Raw genomic sequence first — 20479 nt, 5'->3', positions numbered from 1 at the left:
CAGAGTTAGATCAAACTTTTTTTTTATTTTTAAAGAACGTCGAAGTATTTGTAAAATTTATGAAGATGTCTGGCGCAAATATGCAATTTTTAAAGTTTACTTCAAATATGAAAACGTATCTTGAATAAATTTTATTTTAGAAGAATTTGCTCCATTTTCTTGGAAATTACATTGCACATTTTACATTTGCTTGCATAAGAAAAATCGATAGAAAAAAGGGACGCACACTTTTGGACACTTATCCTTATTATTTTTGACATTTTGCGAAAGAAAAATATCATTTTGCGATGATTTGTCTATCGGGCAAGCGTCATGAGGAAAGAAACACGGGGGCTGGAAATTCGCCCACGTGCGAATATAACCGCGATGGGTCGTACCGTCGCGAATGTTTCCGTTGAAATTTGTCATCGTCGTATTTCGACACTGCTGTCGATAGCACATAGAGCTCGTTTTCTTTCTCTCTCTCTCTCTCTCTCTCTCTCTCTCTCTCTCTCTCTCTCTCTCTCTCTCTCTCTCTCTCTCTCTCTCTCTCTCTCTGTCTCTCTCTCTCTCTCTTTTTCTCTCTCTCTCTCTCTCTCTCCTCCCTCCCTCCCTCCCTCCCTCTAGCGGTTTGGATTTTTTTGCTTCGGAGAAGAGGTCGGAATCGCGACTGGGGCGTGCACGGCTACTTATCTCGATGGTAAGCGAGTGGTAAGTGCTGAGCACCTTGGTGTACTCGGAGTAAAGAGTAAAGAGCCTTTGAAAGTAGCTAGGTACGCGCGGTAGGTAGTCGTCGTCGACGTCGTTGTCGTCAGCCGCAAACTCGATGCAGCAGGGTAAACCGAGACCCTCGTAAATCATCGTTTGTATTCCGCGTCGGTGCATCGTGAATCAAACTCACTCAGGGAATCCCCGAGGTCGAAACGACGACGACGACGACGAAGAAGCTCGTTCTCTTTCAACGTTTTCTCGCCTACCCACCCTCTGCCGGCGCTCGTCGTTTTTCTTTGATTAATCGACTTAGTTTCTTAATTTTTTCGGGATTTTCATCGAAAGTTTATATATAGATGCCGCTTGAAACTTTTAATTCAAGGTATTATATCTGTAGTGAGAAATCTGCATTTTTTGTAAACATGAATTTTTACAGTGTTTAACATGCAATATAGTGAAAATTACATGAAAATAGGAAATTAGCGAACTTTGCTTTTAACATATCGAAAAAAAAATAATTCCAACTTAATTGTTCTCAAATAACGGTTTTTAAAAGGAACATTGCGAGTTTTATTAAAAATTTTGGATATTACGTACGTTATTAAAGATGAAGAAAAAAATGTAAATTTTTTAAATATAAATTTTAATTATCCAGATTATAAAAATTGCGTGATTTTATGCATATAAATTTTATTTATGAATAAGAAATAGTCATTGAAAAATCTGATTTATAGTCATTGTTTTTTTTTTGCAAAAAGCATTTCCATAATTCGCGTAAATAAACTTTTACAGCATTATGTGTTTTTTTTTAAATTTATACTACAGATAAAATAACTGCAACGGTCGTTTTGTCTGAGTAGTGAATTTTAATGTTTTCACATACAAAATGTAAGAACAGATTACTCGTAGTTAATTATTACATTGCAGCAATTTTTATTACGGTTGAAAAAAATATCGGTTATATACACTTTTCATTATTATAAATAATGTAAGTCACAGAATTAAATTATAGGAAATAAATAGAGGAACAATTTGAGTAACCGTTTGAAAGCGTCAATTAATAACCGGATTTTTTTAAATTTCTACAAGAAAGAGAGGATTGATTCACATTTAATTCATATCAGATATATTTTATGCTTCGTACTTTAAAACTTGTAGTTGTGTTATTTTATTTTTCTTATAAATATGAGATTATACTTATGAAGAATCGGTTCTGATAATAATTAATAATAAAGTTTTTCATGCGATAGGGAAAATATACAGTGAGAAAGAGAGGGATTCGGCCGGAACAACCGCAAATGCCAAACTACAGTAACTACTTGAGAGTATACCTTGTTTCGCATTGTTAAATGCTTCGCATCGTTAAGCTGCATCGTGTAAAGCGTGCATAGACGCGATAAGGACGACTGACTATTTTATAATTTGCGTCTTGTGTCGCATTGTTAAATAAATTCAACCTACGGTAAAGCGTGCAGCAATGCGATAAGGACATCAGTATACGGTGGATTCTTGGAGAAATATACGCCAAACGCTGTATATCTCAGGATTTATTTTACGTCGAGAGCGTGAGATAACGTACTACGTACCTTTTATTCGCGGAAATAAATTATATCTTTTTATATATTATACGGGGACAATTCCAGCACGTGAAAAATTCGTGAGCTTATTAAGTGCATTTAATGAAGCGACGCAGAAATAAAAATAAAAATAACGCAAACAAACTTACTTTGGAAAAAAGTGGCTTAGCTTGGCAACAAACAAATGCGATTGTTTTTTTTTAATTCAGCGCCTGAAAAATTAAATTTGTCTATTAGATCTAATTATTTCGGAGAGAAATCAAGTAATGTTAATAGGGACATTAACAGTTTTTAGCACATATATAAGAATCAAAGTTGAGATTTAGCACGTTCACAATCGTATCTGTATTGGAAATGTACATGTAAATGTAGGTTCTTTATGCGAACATCGGTAACTGTCGTTGAGGACGTTGCAAACTCCTGAAATCCGCCTCTTTGATACGCGTTTTCACGTAAGAGCGCTTGAGCGTCGGACGGCGCGCTGTCAGGTCGAGGATCAATCTTTCTCGGCCCTCGGCGTCTGCTCGTTGAAGTTGTCGGGCAACGACTGGCAGTTAATTTACGATGCTGGCCAAGGAAGTTGGTCCTTCTGGTCTTATCAGCGCAGCGGCCGTCGCGCGCGCAATGCAGACTCCCGCGGCGATCGAAGAAAGGCTCCTGCGGATACGGCTTTAACCCGCGGTAAACCTTTGCTCGTAACCGTGCTACCCTTTCATCCCTTTGTTACCCTTTGGCTTGTCTCTGCGTCTTACGCTTTTGCGGATCCGCATCGCTGCTTCTATCTAGAGACCGGTTTAGTTTCAGCGAGTTCAAATCTTTGTTTATTGAACCAATGTTTCCTCGAAATGATCAAAAGTGAACTTTTCTATTTATATATCTTCTGAATAACGAAAATACTGTTTATATAAACTATAGTGTAATTTTGTCATTGATTATGAAGGTATTTTTCTTAATGTTATTAGAACGACAAACATAAATTTTTTAATGAACATTTCTTAATTAATTATTTTGGTACAAAATACAGTAATGCTTATTTAATGAATTTTCTTTTATCATTGTTACTTTATGATGCTATTTAAGAGATTGTCTCTTCTTATTTTAATACGAATATTTCAATAGGTTTATATACATCATTTAGAGTAAAATTTTTGTATAATGTACAGCTTTCGGTACATATCGCCTAAGCTCCGAAATGATTGGCGTAAAATACATTTCTCTACATTTTATAACATTGAAAATTGAATATGAGATAATATCAGACTGACTCTTTCTGCTTTTCTATCTTCTCTCTATTTTGCTTGCACCGTCAATGTTGCCGGAGGATATTTGAACTGACGCATGCTCGAGCATTTCGAACGTACACGAAAGTGCATATTTATCGAAAAAGATGCTCTTTCTTTTCGTCTTGCTTGGTGAAGGCTTGCGTGAGCATTTTTATTTTTTTTGTCCTCGCTCGATGTCGGTGGACCAGATATTGATCGATGTATTAATTGAATTGCCTTAACGAGGCAAGGACTTTCTTTATTGTAACGTTTTGTGCCCGAAAGAAGAGGGTAAACATCGATTTTTAGCCGGAGAACAATCGTATATATATATACGCCGCATGTGTAGTCGTATAGGTTTAACATACAAATTGTTTAATAGCTTAATTTTGCGCGCGAGAAATGAAAGAACGAGAAGGCAAAGGAGGAGGAAGAGGGATACAGGCGTTTACGTAACGCTCTTAATTTATAAATTCAGCGGCACCACTATCGCGAGTGAGACTCGCATTATTGTCGGCCAGGAATTAAAAGTTCGGGGCTGGCTCGCCATTGCAGCTGAATTTACATCTCCCAATGGATATGATAGCGTCGTGAGCGCGCACGCGAAACAACGAAAAAGTCCAATGCGGCCCGACGTTGAGAGCCAACGAAACCCTTTGCGTTTTTCCCCAGTTCCAGCCCAGTCTCGCCGTCGACAACGGGTTTGCTCCTTTTAATCGCACTTTGTTGCCTTTCTCTGCTATTTCTTATCTCGTATACTTGTCTCATTTTGAGTAGAGAAAGTGTGAAAATGTGTCGACGAAAAGAACACACCTAACAAGTCGAGTCTTCTTCGATGCTTCTAGGATCGATAAATATTTGCGCTTCACCTCCTCTCTTCATGTTAGGAAAGAATAATTTTTGTCGGTGCACTTGCATGCTCCATGGATCGTTTCTTCAAAGCGGCGCAGCAGTTTCTCGAGAGTTATCCCAAGTGAAAAACTGACGAGTATTCGTCCGACGCGAAATTGCGATTTAAAACGTTCGAAAAGACGCCTTTGAAAAGCTGCGTGAAACGGGAAAAAATTTAACCGATGAAAATTAAGGACGAGGCGCACGCACACGAGCGATCTTATATTTTTTTCAGATTTCTTTTTACGCGCGATAGTTTTCGAGTGAGGATGCAACGACGAGTTTTTCCCTTGCTGTGGAAATCGAGCGAGATTACCGCAGACAGACTGGCGGTTGTAATATCTTTCTTTTTTTTTTAATCTCTCTACCTCAGTTCGAGAGATTCAATTTTATTACGACGGATGTACGTTGGAAAACTAACTTTGCTGCGGTCAAACTTTTTTGCACTTGTGGCGATCAGCTTTTCACTCATTCTGCGCGAATTAAGTCGGATTCGTTGTGCTTATATTTAGTGAATATTTGACGGTGCAATTGTCATAAAAGTGATATAATTATCGTGCAAAATATCATATTGCAGTTAAAAATATAACTCAGAGATTTATAAAATGTATATGTGACATTTAAAACGACTGGAAAATGTACTTAAAACTTTGATATATGTCATTAGAGCAAAAGTGGAAATTCGGGTCAGATTTAAGAAAATAGACATGTTCTGAAAACTCCAAAATAGAGGAATTCTATTATACAATAATTAAGTGAAGTTATTTTCATTGCATTCAGATGATTAGATTATCGTCGGTCATTATTAGCCTTTGATTTACGACCTTTCGATTATTTTACATCCTCTACCTTAATTTATAGTAACTACACGCTGATATAATCTACGATATAGCATTACAGGACCGATTTATAATTACATTACAAAATTGCGTGCATTGACCTCCCGTCGGGTCGTAAGAAATTAATTTCCGAACGAGTCGGAGGACGCTTGCCCTCGGGGCGGCATTGTTCTGTAATAACTTCTAATAATTTTCTGCCGTTACGTGAAGTCCTCGATACTATTACTCGGCGCAGTCGTTAACGGTGGTTATCGCGGTTCCCGCGTTCGTACAGACTGTCCCAGAAGTCTCGGGATATGCCTAAATCGCGGACGATGGGAGCTATAACAGAAGGAAGAATGTGTGCGTCAGCATTTGCAGAGTTATTTGATATCGTTGAAATTTTAAACATTTTAATATAGCTTCGAAATTCGCAAATCAAAGGCGATCAAACTAGCTTTGATTTGTGTGAGTGGCTTTAACTGGACTTTCTTTAATCTTTATAATAGCGTTCGCGATTGAAGCCGGATTCGAATCGCTCCGAGAGTGGTTAAACCCAATTTTCATTGAATTCGTGTTCAAAGTGGAAATGTATTTGTATATATGCGAGAAGTTCAGGCAGAACTATGTTCCCATTAATCGCTCTCGGAGCGACTTAAATTCTCTTAGTGGAAAATGCTACAAGCTCTTCTAGCTCACTACATATGTAAGATGATTTTGATTTGACAATTGTCACGTGAATAATTTAATTTCTTTTAATTTTTAATTTAATTATTAATCGCTTTGCACGCAATTGCTTTGCTCAATATATTGCATTCTTGTGTTCCTCATTATTCATATATCTAACATTTGCTATTTTGGTAAATGTATCAATTATCAAAAAAGTTGATTAACAAATATTTAATATAACACAGTTTAATGTATAAAACGATAAATATAACGTGTTTTATATTCTATTTTTGCTATGGAACAAACAATAATTTTGAATTCATTAGAGTCCGTAAAAACAATAATTCTGGGATACTTAGATATAATCGTGGCTTTCTCCAATGTTTGCATGCGACTACATGGAAATATTCTCATACTTATGGATATACGAGTATGATAGTAATATCTTTTTATACGATTTTATCTTACAATTTTTATTCGGTGTACACGGTTGAACAAAATGGAAAATGCGTAACATAACGAGCGTATTTTTCTTCCGTTAATATGCAACAACAGGTATACTCCGTCGCATCTTCGGTCCGGTACTTTTTCTTCATCCGAGCGCAACGCATCTGCGCTCGGTAAATTTCATTTGCGTGCCGTTAAAATGAGAACCGAACTCTCTCTCTCTCTCTCTCTCTCTCTCTCTCTCTCTCTCTCTCTCTTTCTCTCTCTCTGCATGCTCCGTGAAATTGCGCACAGAGTATAAGCGCATTCGAAAATCGACTCGTTTATTCGCGCATTCGGATTAATTGGATTCACCTTTGACTGACTTCCGAGTTCCAGCGGTTGCGCACCGCTAATGAAATGCATTCGGTTCGGTATTTATCTCTTTTTCATAATACCCAGACGCGGCCGAATCGAGTTTAATTGGCATTCGCGAAATAGCGGAAACACCCGGGCCGCGACGGAAATTTTGCGTTATACCGAGACGACGATGGGGGATGTAAAGCGCGACGACTTCGAAGACACTTCCGGTGCATCCTCGCTCTTACGATCCTTTTTTAGCGCCGTTCCCTTAATAGCGCAACGGAGACGAAGTCACAACGTTACGTCGCGCCGGTAAAAACCTCCCTGAGAACAATCAAGCGAATAGGCGAGAAGGAGGGCGAATGAGCGCGAACGAAGAAAACGACCGAGTCGCGAAGGCCACGTCTCTCTCACATCCACTTTTCTGCCGCTTATCCATATTTCCGTTGATCCACCGAGAGCGAACTTTTTATTTCTCGTCTCGTCCTCGGAGATCGTCTCTTCTTTGAAATACTCGCCCCGGGGAGCGCGCGAGCTACCCCATCATCCTCCGCCGACCACACCCTTTCGCGTCCTTTTTTTCCACCCGTCACGACCGTAGTGTTTTACAAGGAAGTGCACTTCGTGCCTCGACTTCTGTCCCGGACTCTCGAGGGACGACGCGGACTTGCGTCGATTACGACGAAGCCGACAACGACCGGCAACGACGTCACGAGCAGCGAGAGCGAGATGTGAAAATTTCCCACCGTGTCGAAACGAAATGACGTTATTGCCGCGAATTTTGTTGTCGAACTAAGTACAATATTGGCACTTCGTGACCTATCCACGTTCTCATCGGCCAACACATCCGCGTCGTTTCGATATTCATCGGCAATTTTCGTTCGTTACTTCGTAACTCATTGTCGATCATGTTGAAAAAGGTCTGCTATTCTTCGTGGATTCGTATCATCTTGTTAAGATTATTTACGGTAATTATTCGTGGACCATCTCGATGTTTTCTTGTCAAGGATAATTCATGATTCTTTATTCATCATCTCAATTTTCTCGATATAATTTATTATCGCCATCATATTTGGAATTTAAATTATCGGATCTTATCAAGAAGTGCGCGATTTTCAATTCGATAGTTTTCTATAAAAAATGATTTTAGTTTTTTTATCTAAAACATATTATCATGATTTTTAAATTTTTTCTTTGAGATTATATAACTTTTTGTAGTTTATTACGAATTTATTATTATACGAAATTACTATATTATTTATAATTTTCTATATATCGCTAAGGTCTATATTCGTAATGTTTTTTCTAATTAAATTGAGGATTAAATTGTCTATTATTTATTTTTTTCATGATCTTATTAGAGATCAATAATTGTCTCATTATTTACGGAGATAATATCGAGGTTCTCGTGGATAATCTTCGAGAGAACCACTTAGGATATATTGGTTGATATATTGGATGATTCATTATCGATTTCGTCCATAGTCTATATACTGTTTGAAGATTTTGGACTGATCTCGAATCCATTTAAAACGCTTGGCGACTCACAGCGGGACTCGAGTATGCGCTTCGATTTTTCCGCTTACTTCGTCGTTTTTTTTTTGTAAAGGAATTGGCGCGGCGCTATTTGCATATGTAAATTCGATCTCCCGCGAGTTAACGCACGGGAAAGTTTCGTTTGCATAAATAACGTAGACAATTCGCAATACCGAGTCTATTGCGACCGATCGACTTCGCAAGATCTCTGCAGGAAATCTCACGGTAATTGGAGTCTGAGAAGTCTATCGGTTCTCCGACACATCGAGCTTGAACTGTTAGTCTTCTGGGCTTTAAACGAAAATCACTGGTAAGACATATTACAGTGGTAAGATACGGATTAATTGTAAATTCGGATGTTTCGCAAATTGACGACGTACAAATATATATATATATATATATATATATATATATAATAAATTAATTATATAACAGGATATAAAAATTTATTAGAAATAATTAATAAGTTTTTATAGTGTCTAAGTTTGAGAGAGAGAGAGGGAGAGGGAGAGGGAGAGGGAGAGAGCGAGAGAGAGAGAGAGAGAGAGAGAGAGAGAGAGAGAGAGAGAGAGAGAGAGAGAGAGAGAGAGAGAGAGAGAGAGAGAGAGAGAGAGATGACATAGCTTGAAAATTGCAGCGTGTTTAATTCCAAACAAAAATTTTTCAAATTTGTATCGCACGTTTAGAGATATCCGTAATTTACTAGAATTTATAAGATAAAACGTTTAATTTCGCTAAGTACTAAAAAATGTGAGAAGTTCGCAGAAATCTTAAACGAAATAGTTATGTGATAACCGGTGAGAGAAATGAAGTAAGTAATGATCGCTGAACACCGTAATACCAGCTGAAACATTAACGAGGGGAATGACGATGGTAACAAGTTAACGACGGCGGTAAGGAAAATGACGCCGGGCAATGATAATGAGAGTATATAGGTACGGCGGATAATGACATCATAAGATTCGCTTTAGTGTTGCGCTACCTTCGTCGCCGCTGGTTACTAACTCACGTTAGTAAGTCGTTTTATTCGCGCCGCCCCACGCGCTTTTGTATACGCGTATAATAGACGGAGGTTAAAATTTTCTATTTTTTTTATTTCACTTTTTTTGTGCGGTACACGTGACGATGGAGGGTGAAAGATCCGGGGAGAGTATGTAGTTTCGTGTATAACGGTCGCGACTACGCGAAAATTCATAAAGACGAGGGCGAAGTTACTGCACCGGTGGGGGAGGAGGAACTTCCGTTTAACACTATTCCTACCCCCGGCGGCAGTCAGCCAGCCGACGAGACTTAAGCGCGGATTTCGGACGGAAAGCCGCAAGTGATATTTGCATATCTTAGCCGCGAATAAGAACGATACGGAATGCCGCGTTATATGTGCAAATGCAGAAGGATAAGCCGCTGCCGTGCTCCATTTGAATATTCTCTAAGGAGGATAGGTCGCAATTGTCTTAACCCCTACGTCTCTGATATTAGTTTTACGAAGGGCAATCGATTCCTCGAAAAACAACCCGCTGGTCGAGAGTTTTATTCAAACCTCTATTAGCTTTCTCACGACTAATGGAGTACACGAGATCATTGGTCGAAGAGCGAAATAAGTTAATTTCTGCATTTAATGTGTACATTAAAAAATATGTAACTTAAGATTTATACAAAATAAAGAATACTTAATTATTTTTGCTTCTAAAGTATTACAAAATCTTGATTATTTATTGGATATTATAATTTATTTCTGCTTTACAAGTTTTAAGTAACAGCTCTTTTATAGTACAAAGCAATATATAAACAGAAAAAGATGTGAAAAGTTAATATTATACAAAAATTTTACAAACTTCTTTTACTGATTTATACGCGTATATTCGAAAATGTCTTCAAAGGGGTTTTGACAAATATACAATAGTTCGTCCTAAATACGTCGACGTGATCGTATTTTAGCTGCATATGACAACGCGGTGGTATTCGTCGTGCGCAATTGCGCACGGTGCAGCATTTGCATTTGTCGAACGAATTTGGCAAACGATCGCACTGTTTGCGAGCCGGCTTTATATGCGACGCGACGAAGTTTTCACCACATGCGCGCGTTAAATTCCCGCGATATGCCGCGCTTGTTAGAGCGCGATTGCTAGTGAAAATATCAGTGGCGGTCGCACGGCCTCTCTTTTTCGCGCCTTTCGAGTTGCACGCAAAATCGTTTTCGCACCGATCCGCGCGCTAAAGAGCCGAAATCTGTTTCAAGTCGTGATCGATTTACGCGCGTGTGTTGTCGGCTTGAAACGGGCGTATCATGGGCTTGCTGTACATAACGCTGGTCGTTTCAGCGAAATTCAATGGATAAAAAAGCGGTCACCGATATTTTTGTCCCGGCACGTTAATGGATATTTGTTCGTGAATTTCGTGTGATACAGACACAGGAAACGGAAATTCATTACGAAGTTGCTAATTCGGCCTTTCCTCTCTCTTCTCTCTCTCTCTCTTTCTTTGATCAAAAGGATTACATATGGTTGGTACTTTAACTAGTAAATAGCACGTTCCGCTCGTTAGCGAAGGAAATGTCGTAAAAGAATTCATCAATGTCAGAAAAGATTTCGTTATTGCTTCAGTCAAAGAGTGGTTGATAATGATTTCAAATAAGTTTGTGTAATACGTAATAATGACAGATTTATGTATTCACATGAATAGTTTAATATTGACGTAAAAGTCCTTAAGTTAATGCAAGTTAATTTTTTAGATTAATATATAAATGTGACAGTAAAATAATTTCGTATCATCAACATATAAATATACGATCTTGCTTCAGTCTCGAAAATTATCTTTTTAGAAATTGACGTATTTTGATAGCTGCGGTCGCATCAATATTTTATCAGTCTACGTTTTTACATAGAATTACATTAATAGAGTAATTCACGTTGCATTTCTGAATTTTATCAAATTAAAGTAATTTTTCATTTACAAACTATTACTAAAGTTACCTTCTAATCTTTGATCTAATCCGACCAAAACCAATGGTCGAATTGTCACGACATTGATAGCCAAACGTTGTCGATTAAAAATAGAGTTTTTCTTATTTCTAAAGTGATTCGATTACTTAAAACGTCATTTAGAAATTTAGCAGCGCTGCATATCAACTGCTTTGAACTTTTAAAGATTTCAAATATATTTTCCATTAATTTTGAAATTTCTTATTTTCATATACTCGATAACGTAGTCCACAAATAAACATAGAAATTAATATAAATTGAATATAAATATAGACAATTTTAATTTTCTGTTTAAGTAATAATTCTTTTATTAATATATTTTAGAAACGACAGATTTTTCTATTTCAAGGAATAACACTATGTAATCGGGAAGCTCTATATATAGTATTCTCTCAAGATAATCAAAGTAATTCAGAGATCTATATAGTAGATACCCAGTGTCTTTGCATTCTTCCGCCTCTATTCGAGTTCGAGCGGTTCGAGCGCAAATAGTACACACACACGTCCAACTTTCTTCCTGAAATCTCAAGGAAACGCGGCGCCGACCAACGGTACGCGTTGTCTCGCTACTCAAACATAAACTCGTTATACGTCGGGTATGCCGGCAGATAGCGGAATCGCTTCCGTTCCTAATTATTAACTTTGCCGACGTGTTTACGTGCGGAAGAGGTGGGAACGACGAAAACTCGTGGGCACAACATCGGAATCCAGCTTCTCGTCGTCGGCCGCACGACAAATTATCTTCCTGACCGCGCGATATAACGTCCGATCTCGTGTATTTGCCGAACCGGAAACCCGTTGAATATTTTAACCGACGGGCTACTACCCCTATGCATCAACCTCGACGGCACTTTCGTTCGCTATTCATCGATTTATTGGTTGCTGTACCTATAGGTAGCGACGGCACTGATACTGCATATGTGTGAAATACGCGAATACTTGATGATTGTTAATTTGCCGAACATTTTTTAAAAAGACTTGAAAACGTTAAAATAATTCACGTAGACCGATACTTTTTTAAACGTTAATAATTATTTAATTCATAAGGTAAAACGTGTAAATTACTCTTGGCAATGGAAAATTTTGTACTTTATATATAAAAGTTCAGAAAAAAGTTGACGATTATAATAATCAATAGTTTTTAGTGTTGTGCCTATTATATTTAAACAAAATTTTCAAAATAACTTTATCTGAAATAATGTCGCTAATTTTGAAATAAACGTCTGTATTTTTAAAGTAAGGATTCTTAATAGGTTTACTGAAATAAGATTAAAGGCCAGAGGGAACAATCGAATTGGCCAGGATTGCATTAATTTCATATCCAACAGCTATTTCTGTCATCCTCGCAATCGTATTTCGCCGCAAACCTTGTCTCTTTTATTATCGCTGTGCCATCTGCGGTAGCGTGAATTGATTCGTCGAAACAAAAGGGAAGATTTTGGTATAGGGGATTTAATCGCATCCCGATGCTGTATGATCTATAGCACTTTATTGCACTTTTGTGCGAACGCGTCACGATAGAATCAATACGGATCGACATTTCAAATGCGGTCAATACTTTCCTTTCGCGTGGATAGTTACATGTAGATTAATCGGGATTCACTTTTCCTTGCGTATAATATCAATCTCGATTCTATAATCTTACAACATACGTGCTCCTATAACAGAGGGAGAACTATACTAGTGCACAAAGAAAATACAATTCATTTTTCGATTTACGCTTTATTTTTGTAGTCTGCGTGACATTAATTTTAGAATCAAATCGTATGAGAGAATCTGAAATTGCGATGTTTTATTACAGTATATGAGTTATTGTGATTATATTAATTATGCATTTTATACGGAAATATGACAGAAAAGTTGCGTGAACAATTTGAATGTTGTATCATTAGAGAGTGGAATTCACAAGAATTTCACGTAAAATCTTAGATAATGGCGAATATCTCGCGTTGATGAGAATTTGAAATTGCGCGCATAGTGGTTAATATAACATTCCAACGAGGTCTCCAACATAATAGGCACGACGACCTCCGGTTTTCATCTCGTCCATTTTTCCATCAGCTTCTCACTAATGACCGCTCCGGCCTTAGCCCTCATATCCCTTTGTTCATTCACGGTGCTCTCTCGAATGTACATATACCCCGGACTCGATTTTTTCCGCTGTATTATCACGGAAATTCCCGAGCGGGCCGCGAAAGAAACCGTATAGAAATAGGAATTAGTTCTCTTGTGGCGAATAATTATTATCATCTGATTGTCGTAGCGCCGGTGATTGAATGATCTGACATGCGGATGGGGGATGGATATGGATGGATAGGTAGATAAATAGACGAATGAATGGATGGATGGATGGACAGATGGACGGATGGACGGTTGGATGTACAGATAACTAGTTAGAGGGATGGAAAACTAGTTGGATTGAGACAATAGATCCAGATAATGGATCATCCGGTCATTGGAATCAATAACCGGTGCTGTCATGGTATATCATTCGTATCTCCAATAACAAGTTTTGACAAAAGCTTGAGTAGATTGTTTTTTGCCAAGAAATTTGTTCGCGATGTTTGCCGATATTCACTGCTGTCTCGAAATTTCGTTGTATCGTTTTCGATTTTTTTTAAACAATATTTTTATTAATTATTTTTTGCCTGGCTTAGATATATTTTCTACATTATACACATGCACTCACTTAAACAACTTCTGACTGCGTATTTGTCAGTTCTTGGCACGAGTTAACATTCTCATTTCACTGAAAAAGGCAGTATCTTTTTTTTATTAAAGCAAAACTACTTGTGATGCCTGAAATTCATATGAGTTTTCTCTAGAGATTTGGTTTGTTTCGAGGTGTTCAGAGAGGAAGAGAGAGAAAGAGAAAGAGCAGGAGGGTGCATGAATATCGCGGTTAGCCTAACCACTGACGCGATTAATCCTACTGAAACTAATTCGCCCGAGCTCGCTTTATCCAGTCACTTCTCGACGAAAGCCGTATATGTGCATGGCGGAATATTAATAATTAGTGGTACTTATACGTGCGCTAGTAGACGATGGCGTGTGCGCGACGCTGTCCGTGAGAAAAAGACTCCCGATGGGGACGTTCTTTGATTTCGTTTCGCAATTTTTTTACCCAGCAACTCGTTCGCGTAGCGTAGATTAAGAACGTGTATTCAAAGGCAGCATTAAAAAAAAAAATGTAAAAAAAGGAATAGAAAAAAAGCTACAGAAGGAAAGAACGTACAGAACTCGCTTTTACCGAATTTTGCGCGGAGCGCACTCGCCTCTTTCTCTACGGAAAGTCTGGCTCCGCTTGCCTGTTACACACAAGGAAATGGGTCAAATGAGATTACTTACGAACGGTGCCGCGGGTTTTCCGTTTGCCGGCGAGTACCGTACCGTGAGGGTTTACATTCGGGTTCAATCTCACGGCTTCCAAGCGCGCGCGCCCGCCTCGCTCGCGTGGCTGAATAAAGTAGACGGCTATTTATACGGAACACTCCCTAATACGATATCGCGACGATATAGCGGCGATGTTCTTTCAAAAAACGCAGTACCTTTCACGACGTTGATACGCTACATCGGAATATGCGACATGTGATATTTGTCGGGAAATGCGATGTGCGGCATATTCATCGGAAATTTTGGTATCTTGTATGTGATTTCGCGTGTGATGTGTATGTATTATTATGATAAAATATTAATTTTTTATTATGCTTTAATTTTATAATTACGTAAAAAGATTTCCTTCATATCATTCAAGATTAAAGAAATTTCATCGTACACGTTATTTTGCAAAAAGAAACTCTTAATTTTCAATGTCGCACGTTATTGAATTACTGGGGGAATTAATACGAAAGTTGACGCATAGTTGAGAGAGCTTAATCTGTTTTTTACACGCAAGACTTACGGGTTCGTCGTGGAAAGTTATTCAAAGTACGATGACGATGATCGCAATTAGCGAAGTGGATAAACGACCGGGGGACAAATTTTCGTTGGACAAAACATCTGCGCTCTGCGAGGGATAAGAAAAACTGAATTAGTTGGAACGTCCTCACGGCGTTTGTTCTATCCCGCGCTGCTTTGGGGGTCCTGACTCCTGAGCATGATTAATCATTTCTCTTTATCCACCTCCGCGCTGCTGGAGAACCTTTCTTTGCCATTGCTCATAAAAATGTATCATCCCTGGACAGTAGTCGGCGTTAAGACTTATTTATCCAGAAGAGAGTGTGCGTGTCTCACTGCTCGGCGAATTTAAAATTTTTTCTTTGTGGAAAGAAAATAAGAGGATGATTTTAAAATTTTTAAAAAATAATAATATGTAATATTTTTAGATGTGCTGAAATTTCTTTCTGCACAGGCTATATTCGAAGAGATGATATGATATACACATATTATTAGATTAGATAATATTAGAATAACTGTCTTATTGAATTTTTTACAACACGTTCAGCTCGGGGAAGCGCAGAATATTTAATATAGAGAAGCTTTCATTATTAATCGGTTTTCTCTTTATCGTCGGAGCTATTTTCTTTCTCGTCGAGTTTGAATCGTCCCCTCTTCTTTCGAATTGTTCCGACGAACGACGAACGAGTCCAACACCCAGAATGCTGCGAATTCTTCGGAATCGTAATACGCCAACTTTCAGCGGAAAATCTGCAGCTTATCCGGGAATGCGTTTCGTTTAATTACCTTGCACTGTTCCGGATAATTGGCCGAGCGAGGGAAGAGAAAAGGTACCGCAGGAACGATTGCGTCCCTCGGATCTTGCAGCACGTCGAAGTCGCGTTTCTTCCTACGTTCGGTTAATACCGTCCCGATCTTTGTCCTTGTAAGATTCGTCGCAAACCCGCACGGTCGTCGCATACTTGTGAAAGAAGTTTCCAGCTAGCTTCACGTGGCATACCATCTTTTCACGTCCGGCAATTTTCGATGGAATTTGTCTGTAATAGTATGTTTGTATGGAATAGGAGAATAGCAGTTGAATTAAACCGATACTTATTCTTGGCGATCTTGAATGAATCTAACAATGATATTCTTTTATTAAGAGTGTCTGTCATTAATTTCGTATTAATTCTTAAGTAAACTCTACAACCAAATCACGAAAGATTCTATTGTCATAAAATTTACACATTTTGTAAATGGTTAAATTTTTAATATTTGAATATACGTCTCATTTAGCTTTATTGAAATATGCAGAGAGTTGAACTGTACTACTTTTTAAATACATGCACAAGCAAAAGAGGATTAAATCGCGTCTACAGTACTAACTGGCTTTGCAGGGATTATTAATAACTTATAAAATAAATTATTATATGTCTGTATAATGCTATATGTAACAATGATAATTGATCTATATCTATTACAATGCATTTGGCATTGTTGATTTCAGTCGGTGAATAATAAAAAAATAAGCTGAAACATACATTAAATTCGCGAAAGCGGATTAGTTCAGAGAAAGATCATATTTAATGCATTTGCAAAATTTTTTTTGTAAAAAGTATTTTATTCTTTGATATTTACGTTAATAAAATGAATATACGCTTATCTCATTTTTTATTAAAGTTGGTACTGGTTTTATCAAAGTTAGTACCTTTGAGAATATTTAAATTTTCACATGTATGTGAACCACTATCATATTATATAACGTTTAATTAAAGATAACGTAGCATATATGTGATTTTAAAACGACCGTAAAAATTATATTAGTTTATATGAATGTGATCAATCTTTAAAATCAAGTAGAAAAAGATTATGTGTAACTAGACATTTATCAATTTCCACTACTAATCTGTTTTCAATAAGCGATATATCTTTCTTCAGAAGACAATGATTACTTTCAATAAAAGGTTAACAGAGGGTTGCTCGATATATAAAATAAACGTTATTATGGCCATTAGCATATTATTTCTATAAAAGCGTGTCATAAATCAAGTTTATAACTCTTTTATTATCATATCACGCCTCTCGAGAATTGATTCATGATATCCAATTCCACGATCATGATTCCATCCGTCTTTTGCGGATCACCATAATGGAACAGCTGCGGGCCTGCAGAAGAATCGTAGATCGTTAGGTTTAAAGGCTTTCCACGCAGACAGAGTTCGATTGTAGGGTAGAGGATGGTGCAGGGTAGCACGAGGTGCAGCTACGACGAATTAGGGGCTCAACGAGGTACGTGCTCCGGCAACTGAGGGAGAGGGTGGCTTCTCCTCGTTTTTTGCGGTATCGGCCGTAAACGAGGAGATCGGATTAGGCAGGGGTGGAATGAAGAAAAACGAGGGGGATGAATCGTGCCCGCGCGCGACTCGCCGCGTTGCGTCACGCCCGCGCCGCGCCGGTATCGCTCCCGTGCAGCGGGGAACTTTACCGGGGGAAGAAACAGCGACCTAGGACACACAATCTCGGCCGGTCTGCCTGGGCTGCGCCGACGTTCGCGTGATATTAATGATCCTCCTCGCTTAACGCGACGTCTCCCGTGTACACGTGTTTTACGCGTCCGTTGGTATAATGCAGCCTGCATTCCGCTTTCGATCCTTTTTGCACGTTGTGCCGAGGTTGAAATTTTGCGAGCTCATCATATTGTCTTTAACGATAAATCTTTATTTTACGTCTATATCTCGTATACGTTTGATGAAAAGTTTATATCGGAAAATTTTTATTCTATATTGATGTTTTACAAAGTATTGATAAATCTATTCTATGGATTTAAATATATTTTTTATAATATACCTACATTAAAATGCATTATAATAGAATTCTGTTACAGTGCGTGATTTTTGCATATCTTAACTGTCTGTAATTTTTATATTATTTATGTAAGATATGCAGTAATGTGTTGGAGTCCATTTGCACTTGTGTACGATACACTATGAGACAAATGCTTCCTTGCTTAACTACTAGCTCTGCGTAGATTTATTGCCGCGATGGTTTCGACAAACTAATTTACACCTCGAGAATATCAGAGGGCTAAAATTAAATGCACACGAGAATATATATGTATTAGAAATACCACATACATAGATGTACATGCATTAGAAATACCGACCATTCAGTACATATATGAAATATTTATGTTATAAACTAGAAACCATAAATTAAGGCAAAATAACAAATTTAAATGTAATTATATATTCTTTAATTTTTCAGATTAATTTCTGAATTTAATACGATATTAATATTTCATAATTGCAGTGAATATATAAATTTAGAATAATACTCAATATCTATATGGCTTTCAAAATAGCAGGATAAAAGAAGATTTCTATTCTAAGTTCCTTCCTTTTAAAATGAACCATCCGATTATGTGTCATTAATGACGACAAGCGATGTGATCTTGAGACTCGTTTACGTGCGCATTTAGTGCGAGCTATTATCGCAAGACGACATTTTTAACGAGAGTCCGCCTCGTCTTTTCCTCCTCACCTGCAGTGCACTCCGGTATCGCCACGAAAAAGTCCATTACCGCGCGAGTCGAGTTCGCCCTCGCAGCAATTCTGTTGAATGCGAAAAACTTCGCGTGAGAAAGGAGAGAGAACGAGAGGGACCTGGACGGTGAGACGAAAGACGGGATGCTGGAACGACGTTATGTTGAGCTCTCTTGCGTAATACTGACGTCCCGCGGGATACTTTTCTAAGGCGAGAGAGTCTCGGCTGTCGTTGTCCGTTACTACTTTCGATGCGGTAGTCTCCTCGTTTGCCGCTGGGCATCCGTTACTACTTTTGGTGTCGCGGTCTCCGTGTCCGACTCGTGGTCGTCCGCTACTACTTTCGGCATGGCGATCTCCGCGTCTGATCGGTGGGCATCCTGTACTACTTTTGGCGCGGCGCGGCGCGGCGCGGCGGCCTCCGCGTCTGACTCTGGACGTCCGCTACTACTTCCCGCGCGGCGGTCTTCTCGTCTGATCATCAACGTCCGCCACTACTTTTGGCGCGGCGATCTTATCGTCTGGCCACTGGACGTCCGTTATCATTTGTTGGTTCATTAGTACGGCAGACTTGGCTGCCATTGAACGTCCGCTACTGTCGCCGCTGTCACTCGCGCAGTAGATTAATGTCGAGAAAGAAAAGAAAATAATATATAAGCTTATTAATATTTTAATGTCGAATGATATATATCAAAGACTTTATATTTCAATACTTTTTTACATATATTAGAATAAAAGAGAATTAATAGTTTTCTTATTAAATCTTAAGAAGATTTTTATATTAAAATATACATATATGTATTTTACATACATTCTATATAATGTTAAATATAAATAACTGAAAAAGATTTTAAAAAATAAGGAAATAAACAGCTGATACACAAATATAATAATAAGATGCAAAGATACTGCTCATATATTATTAGATAATATTGATAAGCTTCTATATTATATAACAGATAATGCATACGTTTATTCTTATCTCTGAAAATGTATGTGCTAGCTATGCCAATGCGGAGGATTATGTTCGCGATTGTTTAGAGTATGCGAGATACAAGCGCGTCAGAAGAAGCGATTTCGATGCAAATCACCGGCCGGATCCGTTGCAGGAATCATCGCGCCTCGCCGAGAAAACTCGAATCGTTGTAATGACTACGAAAGAGCTCGAAGTTCTCGACTTTTACGCGTCTCGTTATCGTGCAAGGCTTTTTTTTGCGAACGTCGACAGTTTCTTTCGCGGTGCAGTGTCTCCTTATTTTTCTAGAATAAAAAGAGAAAGCATTGACATTTTGTCTGACGTAAGATAAATGTACAATGCTTCGGATCTCCTGAGAAATATTTTAAATGTCTTTTTATGAAATTAATTGAGGATTTGTAAGACATATATGCAAAACGATGTATAGAACTGTCTCACATTTGTGCTTGATTTAGAAGATTACACGTTTTTTTTTAATATTCTGGTTATACATAGAAAAGAATATCTCTTTGATATTATCCGATGTTTGTTACATAAAAAATTCAGTCTTTTTATAACTTTATTATTCATATTACATATTTTTATCTCTAGTTATTTTTATATACTTTTTTTGCTTATGATTTAAATTTATAGATATTTCTTTTAGAATTTTTCTTATTCTGACAAACTGGATTGTGTTAATTAACTCATATTTTTCAAAATATATGGTAATTACTCTTGGAAAGAAATTACCTTGGGACCATCTATCAATAAATCTACGTTTTTCCAAACCGAATTCGGAAAAAAGCAGATTTATTGCTACACTAACGTTGATTGCGCCGAACGTTGAAAGCGCTCGGGATGTGGTAAATTAAAGCTACAATTATGTTTGCTCG

The 20479-nt window shown here is 37.9% G+C and overlaps 1 protein-coding gene across 3 annotated transcripts in view; it reads left to right on the top strand.

Annotated features, from left to right (window-relative positions):
• Window positions 1–20479, top strand: part of Fur2 (furin-like protease 2) — a 329013-nt gene that overhangs the window by 143835 nt on the left and 164699 nt on the right. The gene's annotated exons all lie outside the window — the stretch shown is intronic.

Source organism: Temnothorax longispinosus, chromosome 9 (assembly GCF_030848805.1).
Source record: "Temnothorax longispinosus isolate EJ_2023e chromosome 9, Tlon_JGU_v1, whole genome shotgun sequence".
NCBI lineage: Eukaryota > Metazoa > Arthropoda > Insecta > Hymenoptera > Formicidae > Temnothorax > Temnothorax longispinosus.
Note: the sequence above shows the minus strand (reverse complement) of the source record. Positions and strands in the feature narration are given on the sequence as shown.